We start from the raw sequence: 16,307 nt of genomic DNA on the forward strand, positions 1-16,307 counted from the left end.
TCTAGCAAATTTCCTCCGTACGGCCCAACGGCTGAACCTAACGTACAATAAGGAAAAATGTATGTTTCACACCAAGCGCCTGGCCATCCTCGGCTGCGTGGTGGAGAACGGAGTCATCGGGCCCGACCCCGACAGAATGCGCCCCCTAATGGAGCTACCCCTTCCCCACTGCCAAAAAGCACTGAAGAGATGCCTGGGGTTTTTCTCCTACTACGCCCAGTGGGTGCCCCTCTATGCAGACAAAGCCAGGCCCCTCATCAAAGCCACCTCCTTCCCCCTGACACCAGAGGCGTGTGCAGCCTTCACTCTTATCAAGAACGATATCGCGAAGGCCACAATGCACGCGGTGGATGAGTCCATCCCCTTCCAAGTGGAGAGCGATGCCTCCGACTTCGCCCTAGCCGCGACCCTTAACCAGGCGGGCAGACCCGTGGCCTTTTTCTCAAGGACCCTCCAGGGCCCCGAGACGAGACACTCCTCCGTCGAAAAGGAGGCCCAGGCTATTGTAGAAGCGGTGCGTCACTGGAGGCATTACCTGGCCGGGAAACGATTTACCCTGCTCACTGACCAGCGTTCAGTAGCTTTTATGTTTAATAATAAGCAGAGGGGTAAAATCAAGAACGACAAGATCTTGAGGTGGAGAATCGAACTCTCCACCTACAATTATGATATCTTGTATCGGCCAGGGAAACTCAATGAGCCCCCAGATGCCCTATCACGTGGTACATGCGCCAACGCGCAGAGTGATAGGCTGCAGTCCCTCCACAATGACCTCTGCCACCCGGGGGTCACCAGGTTTTTCCATTTTATCAAATCCCGTAACCTGCCCTACTCCATCGAGGAGGTCAGGACCATGACCAAGAGCTGCCAAATCTGCGCCGAGTGCAAACCGCACTTCTATAGGCCGGACAGAGCAAGCCTGATCAAGGCCACCCGCCCCTTCGAACGCCTGAGCGTCGATTTTAAAGGGCCCCTCCCCTCCGCTGACCGCAATGTGTACTTCCTCAACATAGTTGATGAGTACTCCCGTTTCCCCTTTGCCATCCCTTGCCCAGACATGACCAGTACCACGGTCATCAAGTGTCTGAATGACATCTTCGCTCTGTTCGGGTTCCCCAGCTATATACATAGCGACAGGGGCTCATCGTTCATGAGCGACGAACTTCGGCAGTACCTGCTAACAAGAGGTATCGCCACGAGCAGGACCACCAGTTACAACCCCCGGGGGAACGGCAAGGAGAACGCGACGGTTTGGAAGGCAGTCCTCTTAGCACTAAAATCTAAGGGCCTTCCGACCTCCCGCTGGCAGGAGGTCCTCCCTGCAGCGCTTCACTCCATTCGGTCACTGCTTTGTACTGCCACTAATGCGACCCCTCATGAGAAAATGTTCGTTTTCCCCCGGAAGTCTACATCGGGAACCTCGCTACCGGCATGGTTGACTTCTCCTGGGCCCGTCCTACTGCGGAGGCACGTGAGGACGCATAAAACGGACCCCCTGGTCGAGCGGGTGCACCTCCTACACGCCAACCCCCAGTATGCCTGGGTGACATACCCAGACGGGCGGGAGGACACGGTCTCCATACGAGATCTCGCACCCTCGGGTACCCCTGAATTACCACCGTTATCCCCCTTACCACCGTTATCCCCCTTACCACTGTTATCCCCCACCACCCCTCCCAACCCAACCCCTGCAGACGGCATGCCAAAGCCCCAGGAATCTTCGCCAACCACCCAGACACCAGACCCGACGTCGGATGCTGCAACACCACCGCCGCCACCACGACGATCAGGACGTCAGACAAGGCCTCCTGATAGACTTAACTTGTAGTACCCTTCACCCCGCCGGACTTCACATTAAACAAGGGGTGAATGTGGTAAACCACTGTATTGTATATTGCCACCTCTGGGTGGCGCTGTGTATGGAGGCATGCCTCAGCTGACTCCACCCACCACTGTGTGGGTTTCGTTCAGACTTGTTCAGTCACTCACGAAGAAGCATGGTCTCTTCTTAGCTAATAAAAGCCTTATTCATCTCTTCTTTCGACTCATCATCTCTTCTTCGACTCATCACCTTTTATGAAGTAATTGATAAGCGTATCAGGTGTCGAGCTTCTTGAGTGTTGTTGGAGTTGCACTCATCCAGGCAAGTGGAGAATATTCCATCACACTCCTTACTTGTGCCTTGTAGATGGTGAAAAGACTTTGGGAAGTCAGGAGGTGAGACACTCGCCCCAGAATACCCGTCCTCTGACCTGCTCTTGTTGCCACAGTATTTATGTGGCTGGTCCAGTTAAGTTTCTGGTCAATGGTGACCCCCAGGATGTTGATTGGGGATTCGGCAATGGTAATGCTCTTGAATGTCAAGGGGAGGTGGTCATAGGTGATTCAATATTTAAGGGGATAGATAGACGTTTCTGCAGCCGCCGGCGTGAGTCCCGCATTGTGCGCCGCCTCCTTGGTGCCAGGGTAAAGGACATCACAGAGGGTACAGATCATTTTGAGGGGTGGGGGTGAGAAGGGGAATAGCCAGAAGCCATGGTCCATGTGGGAACCAACGGTATAGGAAGGAAGAAAAACAGTTAAGGTCCTGCAAACAGACTTTCAGGAGCCATGGAGGAAGTTAAAAAGCAGGACCTCAAAAATGTAGTGTTCTCTGGATTACTCCCAGTGCTGCGTAGTAGTGTGAGTATAGGAATAGCAGGATTAAACAGGTTAACGTGTGGCTGGAGAAAGAGTTTCAGATTCCTGGCGTGTCAGGACCAGTTCTGGGGCAGGATGGACTTGTTCAAGAGGGATGGATTGCACCTCAACAGAACTAGGACCAATGTCCTCACAGAAAGGTTAACTAGTACTGCGGGAGAGGGTTTAGACTAATTTGGCAGGGGGTTGAACACCAGGATGAAGTGTTAGAGAGGAGAAACAAGGTGCACAGAGGACTGGGATAGGCAAATAGCAGTAGAATAAAGAATAGTTCAGAAATGGGTGGGATCAGACAAGGGGCAAATGCAAAGCAGTCCAAGATGGGTTTGGGGTACATGTACATAAATGCACAGAGCATGGTAAATAATCTTGGTGAACTGCAGGCACAAGCCGATACATGGGACTATGGTACAGTAGCAATAACAGAGACCGGGCTCAAAAAAGAGGAGGATTGAGAACTTAATGTTCCTGGATACCAGGTATTCAGGAAAAATAGGGAAGGAAGAAAAGGGAGGGGGGTGGCAGTATTGATCAAATAAACTATTGCAGCACTGGAGAGCGATGATGTGGTTGAGGGGCCAAAGAAAGAGTCTATTTGGTTAGAATTAAGGAACAATAGAGGAGCTATTATGCTACTGGGTGTATACTATAGGCCACCAAATAGTGGGAAGGAGATAGAGGAGCAAATTTGCAGGCAAATTACAGAAAGATGCAAGAACTACAGAGTAGTGATAATGGGGGACTTCAATTATCCTAATATAGACTGGGATAGTAACCGTGTAAAGGGCAGAGAGGGGGAGGAACTTTCTTGATCAGTGTGTTTCCTGCCCAGCGAGGAAGGAAGCTATGCTGGATCTAGTTCTGGGGAATGAAGTAGGGCAAGTGGAGCATGTGGAAACAGTGATCATAACATCATCAGGTTTAGAATAGTCATGGAAAAGGACAAGGAACAATCAAGCATAAAAATATTTAACTAGAGTTGAAAGGGGATCTGGCCCAGGTGGATTGGAATCAAAAATTGCTAGGCAAAACAGTCATTCGCCAATGGGAAGCCTTCAAAGAGGAGATGGTTTGGGTACAGAGTAGACACATTCCCACCAGGGGGAAAGGAAGGACATCCAAAGCTAGTGCTCCCTGGATGACAAAAGATAGAGGTTAAAATGAGACAGAAAAAGGAGGCTTATGACAAATATAAGGTTAACAATACACCAAGCTGAATATAACAAGTAGAGAGGAGAGCTGAAAAAGGAAGTAAGAGGGGAAGAGAGAGAACGTATGAGAATAGATCAGTGGATAACATAAAAGGGAACCAAAAAATCTTTTATAAACACGAACAGTAAAAGGATAATCAAAGGAAGAGTGGGGCCGATTGGAAACCAAGAAGGGAGATTTTCTTGGAGGCAGAGGGCGTGGCTGAGGTATTAAATGAGTACGTCAACTCTGTCTTCAATGGAGAAGAGAATGCTGCCAATGTAGCAGTGAAGGAGGAGGCAGCAGCGATATTGGATTGGATAAAAATAGATACTCAAAAAGTTTGCAGCCCTCAAAGTAGATAAGTCACCACCCGGTCCGGATGGGATTTGTCCTCGGTTACTGAGGGAGTAAGGGCGGAAATTGCAGAGGCTCTGGCCACAATCTTCCAATCCTCCTTAGATATGGGGGTGGTGCCAGAGGACTGGAGGATTGCAAATGTTACACCCCCTGTTTAAGAAAGGGGAGCGGGATAAACCCGGCAACCACAGGCCAGTCAGCCTTACGTCGATGTTGGGGAGAAACTTTTAGAGACAATAATCCGGGACAAAATGAAGTGGCATTTGGAAAAGTATGGGCTAATAAATGAAAGTCAGCACGGATTTGTTAAAGGCAAATCGTGTATGACTGACTTGATCGAGTTCTTTGATGAAGTAACGGAGAGGGGTAGTGCGGTTGAAGTTGTGTATATGGACTTTCGAAAGGCTGTTCACAAAGCACCACATCATAGACTTGTTAGCAAAGCTAAAGTACAAAACTGTCTAAGGAACAGAAAGCAGAGACGAGTGGTGAAAAGTTGTTTTTTGGACTGGAGGGAAGTACAGGAAAGTCTTTTTTAAACGGTACCTAAATATCCGGAAATTCTCTCTTAACCGGCAAAATCAATACTCCGAAAACAACACTTCAATAACCGGAAATGTTGCCGAGTCTCCTGCGGTGGCTGAGTTAGTCAGTGGGGGTAGTTCTCCAAACTGCCACTACTCGGCTTCTTGGCGCTGTTGGAAGTTCGAACACCTCAATAACAGGAGTCCGACTCTCCCGCGCTGTAGGTGAGTACCCAAGCACATTTCTTGATTTTTTAAATTTTTGTTTGTTAAAAGTAGCCTCGGTAGATAACCCTCTCCGTCATCCGGAATTTTTAATCAACCGGCAACACGCCGGTCCCGTCGGTGCCGGATACCAAAGAGTTTCCTGTATACAGTGCTGTTCCCCAGGGGTCGGTATTAGGACCGCTGCTCCTTTTGATATATATTAATGACCTGCACTTGAGTATACGGGACATAATTTTGAAGTCTGCAGAAGATACGAAACTCGGAAATGTAGTAAATAATGAGGAGGATAGTAGCAGACTTCAGGAGGACAGACAGACTGGTGAAATGGGCAGACACATGGCGGATGAAATTGAACGCAGAGAAGTGTGAAGTGATACAAAAAACAGAAAATGCTGGAAATACTCAGCAGGTCAGGCAGCTTCTGTGGAGAGAGAAACAGAGTTAACGTTTCAGGTCGATGACCTTTCGTCAGAACTGGTAAAAGTTAGAGATGTAACAGTTTTTAAGCAAGTGCAGAGGCAGGGAGAGGGGGGAGGGGAGGAAAGAACAAAGGGGAAGGTCTGAGATAGGATGGAAGGCAGGAGAGATTAAGAGACAAAAGGAATGATGGTGCGAGGCAAAAGGAGATGGTAATGGGACAAGTAAAGATGGCTCTAGATGAAGTGTAAATGGCGATGGCAGAATGAAAGGCAGCTGCCATGTGAGAGAGAGAGAAGAAAAGATCGGGGCAGAGGTTATGGTCTGAAGTGATGCATTTTGGTGGGTAGAATGAGGAGAGACAATATAAACTAAATGATACAATGTTAAAGGGGGTGCAGGAACAGAGGGACCTGGGATGTATGTACACCAATCTTTGAAGGCGGAAGGACATATTGAGAAGGCTGTTAAAAAAGCATAGGGGACCTTGGCTTTATTAATGGAGGACTAGTGTACAAAAGCAAGGAAGTTATGCTAAACTTTTATAAAACACTGGTTAGGCCTCAGCTAGACTATTGTGTTCAATTCTCAGCACCGCACTTTGGGAAGGATTTCAAGGCCGTGGAGAGGGTGCAGAAGAGATTTGAATCACAGAACGGTCACAGCACAGAAGGAGGCCATTCGGCCCGTCAAGCCCGTGCTGGCTCTCTGCAAGAGCACCTCAGCTAGTCCCACTCCCCCACCCTTTCCCCATAGCCCTGCATTTTTTTTCCCCTTCAGGTGCTTATCCAACTCCCCTCTGAAAGCCACGATTGAGGCTGCCTCCACCACCCTCTCAGCCAGTGCATTCCCGATCATAACCACTCGCTTTTCCTCATGTCGCCTTTGGATCTGGAATGATACCAGGGATGACTGACTTCAGTTAGGTGGAGTGAATGGAGAAGCTGTGGGTCATTCTCCTCAGAGCAGCGAAGGTTAAGAGGACATTTGATAGAGGTGTTCAAAATCATGAAGGGTTTTGATGGCGTAAATAAGGAGAAACCATTTCCAGTGGCCGAAGGCTCGGTAATCAAAGGACACATAGAAACATAGAAGATAGGAGTAGGCCATTCGGCCCCTCGAGCCTGCTCCGCCATTCAATGCGATCATGGCTGATCATCCAAATTCAGTACCCTGTCCCTGCCTTCTCTCCATATCCCTTGATCCCTTTAGCCTTAAGAAATATATCTAACTCCGTCTTGAATATATTTAATGAATTAGCCTCAACTACCTTCTGTGGTAGAGAATTCCACAGGTTCACCACTCTCTGGGTGAAGACATTCCTCCTCATCTCTGTCCTAAATGGCTTACCCCTTATCCTTAGACTGTGACCCCTGGTTCTGGACTCCCTTGCCATCGGGAACATCCTTCCTGCATCTAGTTTGTCTAGTCCTGTTAGAATTTTATAAGTTTCAATGAGATCCCCTCTCATTCTTCTAAACTCCAGTAAATACAAGCCCAATCGACCCAATCTCTCTTCATATGTCATTCCTGCCATCCCAGGTATCAGCCTGGTGAATCTACGCTGCACTCCCTCCATGGCAAGAACATCCTTCCTCAGATAAGGCAACCAAAACTGCACGCAATACTCAAAGTGTGGTCTCACCAAGGCCCTGTACAGCTGCAGCAAGACATCCTTGCTCCTGTACTCGAATCCTCCCGCTATGAAGGCCAACATACCATTTGCCTTCTTAACCGCCTGCTGCACCTGCATGCTTACCTTCAGCGACTGGTGCACAAGGACACCCAGGTCTCATTGCGCTTCCCCTTCTCCCAATCTATTGCCGTTCAGATAATAATCTGCCTTCCTGTTTTTGCCACCAAAGTGGATAACACAGATTTAAGGTGGTTGGCAAAAGAGCCAGAGGCGAGATGAGGAAACATTTCTTAAAATTTATTTATGCAGGGAGTTGTGATCTGGAATGCGCTGCCCGAAAGGGCGGTGGAAGCAGATTCAAAACCAACTTCCAAAAGAGAATTGGATAAATACTTGAAGGGGAAGGAGTGGGATTAATTGGATCGCTCTGCCAAAGAACCGGCACAGGCACGGTGGGCCGAATGGCCTCCTTCTGCGCTGTATCATTCTATGACTCACTATCAGAAAGTTATCTCGATATCAGGGCAAACAGAAATACTGGTTCACACAGGGGAATAATCAAAATATAGAAACTGGAGTATCTAGGGTAAGATCTAAAAATATAACAGATGCAGCTTTGTAACAATTCCCTGCACAGTTGTCTACCCCTTGGGTACAATTAAAGCAAAAAATAATCAGCATTTATATAGCGCCTTACCACACCTCTCAAAAAAACATCCCCAAGGGCTTCACAAAGGATAGCATTTTCTGCTCCCGAGCTCGCCAGTCCGAGACTCTTTCTGCCCAATAAAATGAATGGAACCGGCGAGCGCATAATTATAAAACCCTTGAACGTCACGAATTACTTTGAAATGCGATCACTTATGTCGGTGAGCACGACAGCCATTTTACAGAGTCGCGATGGGGGCGCCTGCCGATAATGGTGAGGCCTTTGCTCCAAAGGAAGAACCTAAAAGGTGGTCACCTCGGAAAGCTCTTGCAAAGTTCCTTCTGCCTGGTGATAAGAGTGATATTGGCGTTACCCTGGTAACTAGGACACTTTTTCACTCTCTTGGCTAATAACCTGTGGTAGGAGGAGGGACAAAGAAGATAATACAATATTTTAGCCATGTATAATACCATTATGTATTGCCTGCAGAGTAGCATTGTCTCTCCGCTTTTCTCTCTACCTCTGTGCGTCTTGCACTAGCTCCTCCTCTCAAGTGGGGTGAAAAAAAAACTAGGCCGGAGGCTTCGGCCTTGGGCTTGCCCTGAAGTGTTCCTTTTTTTAGTCGTGTATTTATTGTGTGTCGATTAAATTGCCTAAAGAGTAACATATGCTGCGACAGCTGAAAATAAATGTGAATTGCTTGTTGAACCTTGTGTTTCTAAAGCCATGTTCAGCACTCCTTCCAAACATTATCAGCCTGCCAGAGTCACTGTGAAAATAGCCAATAATATTTAGACTTTATATTTAGACTTTATATAGTTTCTTTCCCTCCTCCTCCAGATTGCTTCTAAATACAGTAACAACAACAAGTATTAATATAGCGCCTTTAACATAGTAAAATGTCCCAAGGCGCTTCACGGGAGCGGTTACCAAACAACATTTGACACCGAGCCACATCAGGAGATATTAGGGCAGGTAGGTTTTAAGGAGCGTCTTAAAGGGGGAGAGAGAGGCGGAGAGGTTTAGGCAGGGAATTCCAGAGCTTAGGGCATTGGCTGAAAGCATGGCTGTCAATGGTGGAGCGATTAAAATTGCTCTGCACTGTAAACATCTTGGGGACTCAGTCACACCCTTGTGGAATTCTGCCAATGAATGTCTCCCAGACTGAGCCTCATCCATTTAATGTCACCTTCCACTTGCTGCTGTCAAGCGAGCTACTTTCTCATTAATTTCATGGATCTTAATCTTTATTGAAAAACTCACACGGCTGGTGAAAACGCAAGTAAATTATTATATGCAAAAGCTAATCACCTTTCCAATGATTCAATTATCTCCTCACACAAGTCTAGAAGATCGGTTTTAGAAGCAAGAGTTCACACCTCAACAATCAAACCTTCCCCCCTCCCTCGTGACTCACCAATCGTAACCCTCACCCTCACTTGTCACATCCAATGCTCTTTAGGTAAACATTGTAAAAACATTTTTGGCCACTTTTTTCACTTCCAATGTTGGACTGAAATGTACAAAGAAAGACTTGTCTATCTCCAACGCCTTTCACAACCTCGGACTCCCCAAAGCGCTTTACAGCCAACAAAGTACTTTTGAAGTGTAGTCACTGTTGTGACGTAGGAAACATTACTCTCATTGCCAGCTTCTTATCTCACTCCCTTGGGATCACGTGACCTGCCTCCAGTTTCATATTGAACAAAGCCTCGTCTATTTTCCCCACTCATGTTCCGAAGTACGGGTACATCCTTGTCTTGCCCAAGTGTGCTGGAGTAGGACTTCTGATGGTTAACACCTCCTTAGTGTCAGGCCTTTCCTGGTCAGGATTGTCCAGCGGGCCTCGGCAATGGCCAACTAAAGACAAGTTAACTCTATTTAAAAAAATCTGTGGAGTAGGAGTGCTCCCCCCATAATACAGTCAGAAAGAAAAGAAAGAACTTGCATTTATGTAGCACCTTTCACAACCTCAGGACATCACAAAGTGCTTTACAGCCAATGAAGATCTTTTTGGAGTGTAGTCACTGTTGTAATGTGGGAAACTTGGCAGCCAATTGCGCACAGCAAGCTCCCACAAACAACAATGTGATAATGAACAGATAATCTGTTTTTTTTGTTATGTTGATTGAGGTATAAATATTGGCCCCAGGACACTGAGGAGAACTCCCCCTGCTCTTCTTCAAAATAGTGCCAGGGGATTTTTACATCCACCTGAGAGAGCAGGCAGGGCCTTGGTTTAACGTCTCATCTGAAAGACGGCACCTTTGACAGTGCAGCACTTCCTCAGCACTGCACTGGGAGTGTCGGCCTAGATTTTTTGTGCTCCAGTCTCTGGAGTGGAGCTTGAACCCACGACCCTCTGACTCAGAGGCAAGGATGCCCCACACTGAGCCACGGATCAGCGATCACTCCCCGTTCTCTTACCCCACTTGAGCCCGCTCCAACCAGCCTCCCGGAACCCGCTCGCGGGCTGCTGCCGGCGAGGAAGGCGGGCTGAAATTAACTTTCCTCACGGGACGAGCTGCCTGTGGAGGTCCGATCAGTGCCAAGGACCGATCTCTAGCAATCATCGGGCCTCTTGATTCAGGCTCTAACGCAGCAGTGAGTCTCGGCATAAAAGAAAAATCCCGAGCCCAGACTAATTTCCACCCCTTAAGTTGTTTGTTTCTTTTGCTTGTGTAAAACAAAGGGGAAAAAAACGGAGCCTTTAGGGTTAATTTTGCAACACCCTGGAAACCAGGTTTTCACCCCCTCCCTCGCTGCGCTGTTCTCTCTCTCTCTCTCCTACTAAAGCTGCTTGCAGTTGAAAGGCCTTTTCCATTACTCGGTAGTTTTATTCTGACAGTGATAAAGGATTGAAAGAATTGTAATAGAAATCATTTTTTCATCTGTTTACAGGATTTCAGCAGACTCAAAAAAAAAAGGCCCCGTTGGCATGGCTGCCGGGTGACTCACTGGAGCATGGGGGTTAGTGGAGGGTCATTACAGGACCTCTTGTGGCTCAGTGGGTGGCACTCTTGCCTCTGAGTCACAAAGTTGTCGGTTCAAATCGCACTCCAGAAATTTCTCCTCCCCTCTGGTTCTTTTGCCAATTATCTTAAATCTCTATCCTCTGCTAGTGGAAGCTGGTTCCCCGTATTCACTTTTATCAACACCCTTCATAATTTTTTTTAAACAATTAGGGGGAGAAATTCGGTATCGCCCCGTTTGGGGCGCAATTATCGGCTGGGCGCAAAGTTTAGCGCCTGGCGCTAATTATCGGCTCCGACTGCAAACTTGGCTTCTATCGCCCCTGGAGGTGATTGGAGCGCTAAATCAGGCGCTTCACACCTCTCTTAAGGCGCTAACGCCAAGGAGCGAGGCGCTACCTCAGAGCGCGGGTGCAGCGCAGGTGATGTCAGTCAGCAATGGAACACAGACACACTGGTGCCAGCCAGTTCTTAAAGGGGAGGGTCGATCTTGCTCTCCAGCCACATCCTGCTCATTGCAGCCTTGAATCTCGGCCTGGAGAGACCTGTGCATCAAATCTGCTGGAAAGAACAATGGAGAGGCCCAGGGAAAGAGCTCAGAGTGCAGCCCCCATCGTCTCTTCTAAATCGATACAACGAAGGTCAAATCAAAATGAACCTGCAAAGTGCTGCTCAGAACCCAAAACTCCTTCACACAGCGTTGAATCTCTCCAGAAGTCTCTCTCTCTCTCTCTGAATGCGTGGTGCAAAAGTGTCGCCGATAAAAAAAGGCAGGAAGCATTCACCTTTAAATAGCGCTCCCCCAGTCCCTTCCCGACTGCAAAGCGCTCCCCTCAACCTGTCGTTGCTAGCGGCAGGCGGTAAGGCAGGGGGCGCCACTCAATATCCAGTCCGGGGCGCTACCGGGTGTTGCACACTCGACTGACGTCACGATCTGCCGGCACAGGAGATCATGGCAGTAGTGTTTAGTGCTGCCGCAAAATGTCTGCTCAATTCCGCGAGTGGCGCAAACATCGCCGTGCACGGGCGCTAGTTGCTTTGCGCTCCATTAGCGCCCTCTTAAGATGCTAACAGCAGGCGCAAACCAACCGAATTTTTCTCCCTTAATATTTTTTTTTAAATACCTCAATCAACATCACTAAAAACAGATTATCCGGTCATTATCACGTTGCTGTTTGTGGGAGCTTGCTGTGCGCAAATTGGCTGCCGCGTTTCCTACATTACAACAGTGACTGCACTTCAAAACATACTTCATTGGCTGTAAAGCGCTTTGAGACGTTCGGTGGTCATGAAAGGCGCTGGAGAAATGCAAGTCTTTCTTTCTCTGTTAAATCTCACCCTTAACCCTCTCTGCTCGAAAAGGAGAAAAACCTCAGCTTCTCTCGCCTCTCCAACACTGTGGAACTGTCCTACTGCAAGAAGGCAACAGCTTCAGGAGTGGAGACAGTTTTAAAATAAAAAATAAAGTCACAAAAATTGAATTTCAGTCGTTTCATGCACAAGGGAAGTCCATCAGGCAGGTTTTTGGAGAAACACGCCATGGTCATAATGACCTAATTATTGAGCCTGTTTTACCGCACGACAGGTTGGCAAAGCTGTTCTCTTGACATGCTACAGAGGAAGGTTCGAATTTGGAGGGGGGAGAGAGATGCAAGCAACAATACGAGACACGTGCGATGTGTGCATCATACATGCATAATGCATTTAAAATTCTCATCCGTGTTTACCAATCCCTCCATGACCTCACCCCTTCCTATCTCTGTAATCTCCTCCAGCCCCACAAACCACCACCCCCCCCACCACCCCCACCACCACCACCAAAAAATCTCTGCGCTCCTCCAATTCTGGCCTCTTGACAGCCGTGCCTTCAGCTGCCTGGGCCTCGAGCTCTGGAATTCCCTCCCTAAACCTCTCCGCCTCTCGCTCTCCTCCTTTAAGACGCTCCTTAAAACCGACCTCTTTGACCAAGCTTTTGGTCACCTGTCCTAATACCTCCTTATGTGGCTCAGTGTCAATTTTGTTTGACAATCGCTCCTGTGCGGTGCCTTGGGATGTTTTGCTACGTTAAAGGTGCTGTTTAAATGCAAGTGGTTTTTGATGCACACGTGTGTTATATCACAGGTTCAGCAGATGTTGAGCACGGACTGTACACCTTTAACCGGTGGAATCGCCAGTGGGTGGCAAATCATAGAATCCATAGAAGGAGGCCATTCGGCCCATCGTGCCTGTGCTGACTCTTTGGTAGAGCTCTCCAATTAGTCCCACTCCCCCCTGCTCTTTCCCCATAGCCCGTACATTTTTTTCCTTCAAGTGTGTATCCAATTCCCTTTTCGAAAGTTACTATTGAATCTGCTTCCACTGCCCTTTCAGGCAGCGCATTCCGGATCACAACAACTCGCTGCGTAAAAAAAAAAAAATTCTCCTAGTAAAACTATTTTTTAATTCTCCATTGAATTAATGTCTAGATCCTTTTAACAAGTCTAAGACTTTGTTCTGAATGAGTTGTTAACTGACAGCTGACTTTTAAAGCATTCGCTCAGTCCTGAGCCAACCTGATGCCAGGTATTGTAAGCTCCTGTTGCCTTGTGTGGAGCAAAGATCAGTCTTGTCGATGTCATTTCATTTATCACTGACAGTGCGAGTTGGATTTGATTACAATCTGCCATATTGCATCAAAAAAATGGGGCTTTGCAGGCTTGGGATATGCATTGCAAGCTCGATCAAACTTGTGACTGCGTTAGAAAATGAATTTATTATACAGCTTGCTGCCTATCAATAGGACACGAATAGCAAAAGAAAGAAAAGACTTGCATTTCTCTAGCGCCTTTCACGACCTCAGGACATCCCAAAGTGCTTTACAGCCAATGAAGTACTTTTTTTGAAGTGTAGTCACTGTTGTAATGTGGGAAACGCGGCAGCCAATTTGCGCACAGCAAGCTCCCACAAATAGCAATGAGATAATGACCAGATAATCTATTTTAGTGATGTTGATTGAGGGATAAATATTGGCCCCAGGACACCGAGGAGAACTCCCCTGCTCTTCTTTGAAATAGTGCCTGTGGGATCTTTACGTCTAACTGAGAGGGCAGACGGGGCCTCGGTTTAACCTCTCCTCTGACAGTGCAGCACTCCCTCAGCACTGCTCTGGAGTGTCAGCCTAGATTCTTGTGCCCACGACCTTGTGGCTCAGAAGCGAGAGTGCTAATGGCTGAGCCACACGGCTGACACATCATACACATGTACAGCGATAGTGCCCTTGGAGTGTTGCAACGCTTTGGAGGCAAGAGAAATATTGGGGGTGAAATTAGACTTGGCGGGCGGGGTGGGGCGGAGAACGGAACGGACTTGCCGATTGCGCTGTCACCCAGGGGCTATTTCGCCTCCATTGTCTCTGAGTTTTAACTGCAGGACTGTGACATACCTGGGCCAGAGTCAGGGGGCTGTTGGTTCTCCAATACATGTGTCTAATTTGGTGTTTACAAGCATGAATTTTAGTGCAAAAGATTTTTTTCCCCTTGCTTTAGCGAGTCAATGTATTGAGAAATGCGACGTTTTCTCATTTCAGGAACCCCTGCATCAGCATCAGGTGCCTCCAGAGAAGATGCATTACAACAACTTCCACTGGCAAAGTGCCTTTGATGTAGGAAAACAACAACAACTTGTATTTATATAGCGCCTTTAACGTAGTAAAACATCCCAAGGCGCTGCACAGGAGTATTTTAAGACAAAAAATTTGGCACCGATCCACATAAGGAGAAGTTAGGGCAGGTGACCAAAAGCTTGGTCAAAGAAGTAGGTTTTATGGAGCGTCTTAAAGGAGGAAAGAGAGGTAGAGAGGCGGAGAGGTTTAGGCAGGGAATTCCAGAGCTTAGGGCCTAGGCAACAGGAGGCACGGCCACCAATGGTTGAGCGATTATAATCAGGGATCCTCAAGAGGGCAGAATTAGAGGAGCGCAGATATCTCGGGGGGGTTGTGTGACTAAAGGAGATTACAGAGATAGGGAGGGGCGAGGCCATGGAGGAATTTAAAAACAAGGGTGAGGATTTTGAAATCGAGGCGCGGCTTAACCGGGAGCCAATGTAGGTCAGCGAGCACAGGGGTGATGGGCGAACGGGACTTGGTGCGAGTTAGGACACGGTCAGCCGAGTCTAAACGTCCAAAATGGCCAAAGAGCCATAAAAGGAACAAGTTAAAGCCAAGCCAGGGAGGAGAGGGCACAGCTCAAAGCTCCCGATACCTTGCCACAACAATTCCACCGAATTCACCCGCGTGACATTTTCCACGTCACCCTTTCGGCGAGATTGCAGATTCGCACTAAGTTAGTAGTTCCTGGCTGTGGACCCATGTCCATGAGGAATTGGGTTTCACCTTGCCCGATCTCATTCCATGTAGGACTCGCAGCAACCAGCAGAGGGAAGAGATTGCGATCCCATCAGTCCAGTTTGGATGGACGCCCAACTAAGAAAGAAGGAGAGACTTGCATTCCTACAGCGCCTTTCGCGACCACCGGACGTCCCAAAGCCCTTTACAGCCAATGAAGTACTTTTGAAGTGTAGTCACTGTTGTAATGTAGGAAACGCGGCAGCCAATCCGCGCACAGCAAGCTCCCACAAACAGCAATGTGATAATGACCAGATAATCTGTTTTTGTTATGTTGGTTGAGGAATAAATATTGGCCCAGGACACCTGCTCTTCTTCGAAATAGTGCCATGGGATCTTTTACGTCCACCTGAGAGAGCAGACAGGGCCTCGGTTTAATGTCTCATCTGAAAGACGGCACCTCCGACAGTGCAGCACTCCCTCAGCACTACACTGGGAGTGTCAGCCTAGCTTTTTGTGCTCAAGTCTCATGGAGCAGGACTTGAACCCACAACCTTCTGACTCAAGTGTCTACAGTACCACCCATTCTTTGTAAATACAAAAATGTCCTACTTTGGTGGGCAGAGGAAAGGGCTGGGGGCTGGCAGGGGTATCAAAGCGTTGAAGACGCTTGCAACATTATGTGCAGATTTCCACAGGAGGTCTGGGGAGGGCCACTGCTCTATAATTCGGCACAGGGTAGAAAGAAAAACTAGAAAAATACTCTTCTCTCGTCCCAGAGGCAGAATCGCTATTAAGAAGCTCATGCAAGCGACACTAATAAGTTGGTAAACAGCCTGCTGTGATGGAAATGGTGTTAGCTGGTGCGGAAGGTCAGATTGGTCAGATAGAAACACATGGGCCCGGAATTTGCTCAGTGGCAAAGCAAAGGCATTCGCCACTGACCCCGATGAGAGATGCCCGCAGAGATCTCACCATCTCTGTGGAGAGAAGTTAGCCTCTTTCGGCGCGCAAGTGATCTCAGTGCAATACAATGGGGAATCCCTAACATGACCTGCTGTGACGTCAGCAAGCTGTATAAACCAGACAGACAGTCACACTGCAGAATTCTCACAGACGGGGAAGCAGGAAGTGAGAACCTGCTTTTATCCCAACTTTTAAAAAAATGTTAGAGAGCAAAATCAAGATTGGGACTCTCACAGGGGGAGAAGGCAACACCTGAAATAATCATGAATAAGCTTAAAAAATATTTAAAAAAAAAACGATTTCTTTTAAAAGTTTCTTAAATTGTAATTTTTATCATGCTGGA

This window comes from Somniosus microcephalus, chromosome 18, assembly GCF_052327205.1.
Source record: "Somniosus microcephalus isolate GS21.2 chromosome 18, FLI_Smic_1.0, whole genome shotgun sequence".
Taxonomy (NCBI): domain Eukaryota; kingdom Metazoa; phylum Chordata; class Chondrichthyes; order Squaliformes; family Somniosidae; genus Somniosus; species Somniosus microcephalus.